Raw genomic sequence first — 7,648 nt, 5'->3', positions numbered from 1 at the left:
ACGTCTCCCAAACCACGCTCACGTCTGATCACTTCCACTCCAGCCTCTGGAGGCTGACTTGGGGACAATATAATAACCAGTTTCTTGCAGGCAGCTGGGCAGTGGTCCAGCCAAAAAAAGTTTAGTGAATTTGTTGGCTGACATCTAACTCATCTGAAGTTCAGGTCCACAAATGATCTGCAGTCTCTTGGAAGAGGTGAGATGCTGAGAGACCTGATCTTTTTGGGATTTCCTGCACTTGGCTCCATAGGAGATCCTGCCCCCAAAATTGGAGGGATTTAGGGTTTGTTTGGTGCTAGGAAAGGGAATCTGCACACTTCCAGAGACTTAGGGCTTGTGTTTGTAAACCAGACCACCATCATTTGAAATTCATGATTTATTGGCAACAGAGAGCTTTGCATTCAGGTTGGCAGAGATTTAAAATTCTTCTAGTCCTGAAATGCTCTAAGATGTTCACACACAGTCCAGTTTAATGGGATCTGGTCCCAGTTAAGGCCACTTCAAGTGCACATGGTAAATAGCCTGGGGAAATGACAGCAAACAGAACTTTACATGAGAGCCACTAAAGTGAAACAGCAGCATGTAAACAACAGAGACATTGAGACAAAACTGGTCCCACAGCCCCATCCTTACCCAGAACCTGTCCCTCCCTCCCTCCCTCCCTCCCTTCCTTCCTTCCTTCCTTCCTTCCTTCCTTCCTTCCTTCCTTCCTTCCTTCCTTCCTTCCTTCCTTCCTTCCTTCCCATTTTCTGGTTTCAGAAGGTTTCAGGTCCAGCAGAAGGCAAAATCAGACCTTTGTCCAAATTTGGAATATTTCCTCCAGGAAGATTTAATTTGGGAAGATGATGCAGGGCTGGCCCAGGATGCACCTTCCCATTCCCAGACTCCTGCTCAGTGCAGTGCACCTGGAGCAGGGGTGGCTCAGGTGTGACAGGGTGTGTGTCAGGACATGATCCGTGACTCTCAGAGCCACCCATCACTGGGTGTTTCTAAGAAGAGGGTGTGAGGCATGACAGACCCTTCAGAGACTGAATTGCTGAACTTCAGCAATTCTTTACAGAGCTCACAATGAATCTTCCTCATACTATTCACTATGTCAAGTGTCATTCTGCTGCACACTAAGGTGTGCTCTAGAGTGCACTTCTCTACTAGCCTTGAAAAAGAAGCTCATTAATTCTTTGTGAGTCCTTAGAGCAATATGTTATCACAGAAATAACAATTTTAGTAATTTTATAATATTTCTATTAAAGTGTGGCTTAGTATTAAAGGTTTTTCTCTTTGGTTTTTGGCTTGTGTATCTATTTTCTTGGTTTTGTAATTTAAAAATTATTACTCACTCAGGAAGAGATGATGTGATTTTTGTCTGAACCAGGAGAAAGAGTCAGTCCCTAATTTGGCTCTGTCAGCAGTGAAAGGATGGAGGAGGAAAGATGGAGAGTATTTTTCATTTTACTTTGGCCACATACTGCAAGAGTTTGCAATAGCTGTTTACAGGCAGAACTGGCCAGTTTGGTGGCACACATGAGTCACATGAGCCAGAGCAGCCTCCATTCACAGCTGTTAACCAGTGCTTTACTCTGATAAAGGCAAGGAAGTACAGGAATTGGAAAGTCCTCTTGGGATAAACCTGAGGACAAGCAAAAATATGATAAAACTCAGTGAGAGTTGTTTATAACTCATTAAGGAGCTCAACACACAATGCAAAGGCTTGGGCTGGAGCAGCAGCAGGTTGGAAGGGGCACGTGCTCCAACTTCTCTTAAATGGAGGTAAATAAACTCCAGTGTAACTCTGAGCCTGCTGTTGGTACCCAAACAGGGATGGGCAGGTGCAGTGTGACAGTGTAGGAGGGCAGTGGGCTAGCAGAGAAATCAACTTATTCACTAGTTAACCCTATCAAAAGGAGGTTAAATAAGTCCAAAGGCTCAGCAAAAAATACTTGAAAACTAGTTTTCCTAGTCAGTTTTTGGTTCTTTGCACTGTGTAGGGGATGGTTATCTGTGGTAGTCATTTCGTTTAGAGGATTAATGGACAGAACCTTCAGGGAGGTTTCATTTATAAGATATTTTTAAAACATTCTTTAATGACAGAAGTTGGAATTAAGAGAGTAAAAGAGAACTTGGTCTGGGTTACAAACAGATTTTAATGGAAGAAGGACCAATTTTGGTCCATGTCAGCACACAGAGATGTGGGTTTGTGCAAGCATCCTTCTCAAATACCCCGCTATGGGCAGCCCTGTTTTGCTGTTCTGGCACAGATGTCTGTTGTTGAACAGATGTTGTCTTGTAAGCTCCCCTAAGCAGCTCCATTTTCCAATCAGAATTGTAACTGGAATTATGTACAGAAGATAATTGCAGCATTTATAAAAGGGGAGTCCAAAAAACTGGCCTTTCAGCTCAGCAAATTGAGGTCACCCAGCAAGCTGCTGCCCTCCCCTCCTGCTTGTTTCAAAAAGCCAGATGATTTTATTAGAGTCAGCTGCTGAATAGAGACTGTTGGCATTACAATCCAGGACAGACAGCTAGGATACTCTTGCCACTAACTTATTTCTTGGCCAGAGAACAAACCAATGCTTGCTGTATCATCAAACAGGTAATGGTCTCTTGTGTAATTAGATAAAATTATTATAACAGTGATTATAATAATTTGTATCTATTTGTCCCTTAAAGCAGCTCCTTCATCATGTTTTTCACTGTCTGCTCTGTGATTGTCTTGCTGAAATCATGAGCATTTTGGGCAGGGACTGTGTGTGTCATATGCAGGGCTGGTCGCCCTCCTCATGCCTAAGGAGCAAGAAATTGTATTGTATCACTGAAATCAGCTGATTAACAGGAGGCAGCAGCATAGCATCTGGATCAGTCTATAATAACTGCAAGGAATCACAATATTATTTTACTTTCAGGACCTGTGCAAACATGTAAATCCACTAGGACTGGGCTGTCTGTGCAGTTGGCTAATGGAACATTGCCAATTATTTTAGGCCTCAGCTTGTTAGATGCAGCGACCCTGCTATTCAGCAGGTGTATATCAGTACAAAATAGCTGTTGAAAATCTGACCCATAGATTAGAGAGCTTTATGTGAAGCCAAGGAATGATTTTTGAATATAGCACTGCCTGAATTAAAAAAAAAAAAAAAAAAAAAAAGTTTGGATTAAATCTCCAGTCTGCAATGCTGATATAATTATAATGTCAGAAAAAAGCATCAACCATGTTAAATAAACATCTCTGTGGCAGAAAGAACAGAATTTTTTAAATAGACAACATATATCTGTGAGCCAAACAACAAACCCTTAAGAGGCTCTCCAGAGTACTTTTCTTCAACTTAAAAGTTTCTCCATAGCTCCCTTTTCCTTCCATGTTCTAATCCCAATTATATGATTTTCTAATACCAACCTCAGTGCATGGCAGATAGATGAAATATTCTTCTGCAGACAAGCTTGTGGTTTGACCAAGTTCCGCTGGTTTCTTTTAAGAGTTTCATCTTGCTACATAGACTTGATTGCAAAATGTCTGTAGATGCAGAAGTGTGTGCACAAAATCTGATGTTAACATCTAAATGGGGCACCACAGACTCTTGGATAATGGGCCTTGAATTGAAGTGTGCAAGTTGAGGCTTTGCTCAGCTGTTCAGAGACGCTGCAGTGGCAGAAGTTGTGTCCACTGGAGGTTCACTGCAATGACCAGCCCAGGCTCCACCAATGCACAGTGACAGCATTGCTTCTTGTTCAAGCAACAGATTTTGTTGTTGCACTCTGCACAGTGCAAAGCACACATGGATGTATTTATGTCTACTAAATTGCATGCCTATATAATATACACACCCTGAATAGACATGAATATTACTTACGACTGAAAGGAAAAAAAAATTAATATTTTGGAAAAATGAGGTTTTCATTTTCTCCATAAGTTTTCAATTTCTCTCAACTATAATTTCAACATAATCAATTTTCACAATTTTGACCTCAGAAGCACTGAGACTAATGGGGTTAAACCAGGTTATTATTCTTGCCTATTCAATGCAAGCTTTTAAAAGACAATGCTGGTTAAGGGGTAAGTAGTATTCCAAAATACTGGAAGCCATTGGGATGATGGATGAGTTGTGAAAACTCAACATTCCCAGCAGGAGCAGGTAGGCTGGCAGGTGAGCAAAGGCCTGTTATACAGGTCTCTGCAGTTCTTTGTGTGCAGATTTTTGGAGTGTTTGGAATGATGTTATGCAACTCCTGTTGTGTGACAAGTAAAAGGGACAAACATTTTTAAACATTCCGTGAAATTCTCTAAGATCTACCAGTCACATGAGGGATATTGTTCTCCTAGATTCAGAATGAGCTGGGAGCTGGAATTTCACCCATGTCTGTGGCCATCACTATGAGCAGCAAGTGGTTAACGCAGTCAGAGTCAAAAATAGGAGGTAACAGAAATCACAGCAAAACCAGTCATAACAGAAGGCTGTGTTTGTGATGTGCAGCAATTTTAGAATCACTGGATATTTCAGTTTTGTGTTGATCCCAGCAGTTTCCCTTGGTCAGCACAATATTTGTCTCCCAGCTCGACAGAGGAGCCAAAGCAAGAGCCATCTCCTCTTCCCCAGAACCTCCTGAGTCCCTGCCCAGAGTCCGTGCTGGGCCAGGCTTGGCTGCCCTTGGCAGGGCTGTTCCCTTCCCCTGCAGTGTCCTAGGGAACAAATTGACTTTAGGGCATGGAGAAGGGAGATCAGACCTCCTGCTTGAAACACAAATGAAATCATCCCTGCCTGTGTGTGGTTTAACCAAGCCACCTCCTAGAGCTGAGAGCCAACTTCCATCCCCGAATCAGCAAGGCTGTTGAGGTGGCCACCACTGAACCTACCTGTGCTTCATTGCCATTCCCTCCCCAGGAGGATGCTTTAGGGGTAAGGGTCTGGTGTGCAAACCCCTCGTGGCTCTTCCAGCTGGCTCTGTAAGATGAGGAACTCAAGAGCAGGTCACAGGCAAGAAATCAAAGAGGAATCAGTCCCCAGCTGGCCATCCATGGTCAAAAGAAAACTCTGGCCTCATGGCAGCTTAAAAACATGTCAAAGCTTCTTTTTGCTGGTCTAAAAGGCCTGGTACTCATGGCCCAATGGCCAGGAGATTTGTTGCCCTCCCCAAGAAGTCACAACAAAAACAGCCCAGAGCAGCCAAGGAGCTTGAGAAGGCAGAGGAAGAACTTATATATTTGCTTTCTGGATTTTGACTGCCAGATCTCTCAGGAGAGGCTGGATTCTTCACAAAAATGTCTAATGGGAAGAAACTCCCTAGGAAGGGATTGTTCTGTTTTGTTTTGAACTTAAAGGCCTCCAGTTGACTTGGGACACTGCCACCAGCCACGTTAAGGAAAGCTTGAAGCCTTCTTACTCAGGGTGGGGTAAAATCCTACTGTGGCTGTACAAAGGGCCTTCAGAGGCACAGCTTTCCCTGGGACACAACCTTCTTGCCACAATATATTTTGTGGTTGAATATAAACTGTGTGGCTTGGTCTTTTAATGACAAAATTCTACTGAGGTTGCTCTTTTCCCCTTGTGACTTTTACTCCAGGTTTTCCCTGGAAATAATTGTTTTATGGCTCTTGCATGCCTGCTATCACTTTTTCCCCTAATGACTTTTTTGAATGAAAAATGCATAAACAATCCAAGAAGCAAATGAAAAACTAGTTTGTCTGCTCAGGGATAGGAAACTTCCTTACTGCCTTGAATATCTTGCTCTCTCTTAACACTCTCTGTAGCTCTCTGAATTTTTCATTTTAGGCAGTGCATCCTCACTCACAGGGAGGGCAGAGACTGTTTCACTCACATTTTTTGTTTATCTTGGTCCCAGCTTTAATGCCCCCTCCCATGAGCCTGCCCTCTCCACCAGGGACAGCAGAGCCCCCTTGGGCTAGAGGGGCAGGGACACTCATGGGTGCTTCTGCGCACTCTGACATTGAGTTATTGGGCACAACATGGACTTGTTCATGTCCAGCTGGGTGCTGCAGGGGCTCAGCAGTGCTGGTGTAGGAGCTGTGCTGACTTGGGTGCCCACTGCCTGCTGCAGACACCCTCAGAGCTGCAGCCCATGGGTTTGAAGGTAATGTCATGGAAGTTCTGGGATCCTAAGTATCAAAGTTACCTAGTGGTTATTTTGTGGATATCTCCCTGGGTTTAACACCCAATTACTGTCTAAGTTCTCTCTTGGGGACCTAAGTGCTGTTTTGGAATGTTGCTGACAGATTGTTCTTGCCTCAGTCTCTTTAAGTATATAATGGAGGTCACAATATTTTCTGGCCTTGAAAGTTTATTTTGATTATGGATATGTTTAAGACACTCCGTTTAAAATGAGGTGAAATTAATTTTCTACATGTCTGTAACAAATAACCTGAACCCTGGTGATTTACAAAAAGACACTTCTGATCAAAACTCTCCTCCCTGAGCACCACCTGTATGAGTCTGTGGGTGCATTTTGTAGCAAGTGCAGTAAAACCAAACAGGTACAATGTTGTGACTGCTAAAACTTTAGTCTAACTACCAGTTTCTAAAGACATCTTCCTTAAAGATGAAATCTGTGACCATGTGAAAGATTGCAATATGCTGTGGTGAAAATTTTCCTTCTCTACAGAAGGAATACCGTTGACCCAGAAACACAAAATAAACACAAAGTCTATCTATTATTGACTGTTTGTAAGTCTCATAACTTCCAAAGCCAGAGCATGAGCTGCCCCTAAATTTGACTAGCACTACAAAATGTAAACACAGGGGTAGGCAGAGAAATACAGGCAGAGCCTTCCTTTTTTTGCCTAGTGAGGTGACAATGGGAATCTGCCTGCAAGATGCACCACAGCAATTCAGCTTCAGAACAGGACTGGGAGCTTGACCTCTCTGGGTCACAGTGTACAAACTGTGCCCATGTCCTATTTAATTGATGCTCTGCTTACCACTCTGTTAAGAACCAGATTTGGAGAGTCTCCAGCTGGTGTGGATGAAAGAGTGGCATCTATTTGCCCCTGTTCATTCCTCCACTGCTGTGCAGAAGAAGATAGGATTTTCATCTCTGTTGGCATTTTAATCATTACTCTTCAAAATGAGTAGAGAGCATTTATGATTTTGTTTCTGCCTGTTAGGCCTGAACTGTGAATGAGCAAAGTGGTGGTGAACTGCTCTGCTTGTGGCCCTGGAGTCAGTAACTAACTTGTTTCTCATTCAGCAGCAGTAACCCATTGCAGACATGCAAGTGACATATTTTTAAATAAGATGTCAATGAAATTATTTGGTTCACTTCATGTTTGGCACATCCTCCTTTTAAATTACAAATGTCTTTCCTTCCCCACCCCGTCCAATCCCCAGTGTGCTCAAGAGGGATTAGTATAATATTCTGGAATTACAGAAAAATGGGGCTAGTGAGCCAAAATAGTTGTCACTCTCAGTGTTTTAGTTTTAGATAACAAAGAAAGTGCTTGTAAACAGCACATGTAAAGAAATTTATTGACCATAGGTGATCCACATGCAGAACCAGGCTGCTCATTGACAGGGAAGGAAATGTGAATGGATGGAAAAGCCAAGTTTGTTTAATATACTAGTGTGCAGATGTTATCTCTGTTTACAGATAGACAAACTGAAACTCATAAGGACTGAATTGCTTGCCAAGAAAATACAGAAAA

This window comes from Zonotrichia leucophrys, chromosome 2 (genome assembly GCF_028769735.1).
Source record: "Zonotrichia leucophrys gambelii isolate GWCS_2022_RI chromosome 2, RI_Zleu_2.0, whole genome shotgun sequence".
Lineage (NCBI taxonomy): Eukaryota > Metazoa > Chordata > Aves > Passeriformes > Passerellidae > Zonotrichia > Zonotrichia leucophrys.
Note: the sequence above shows the minus strand (reverse complement) of the source record.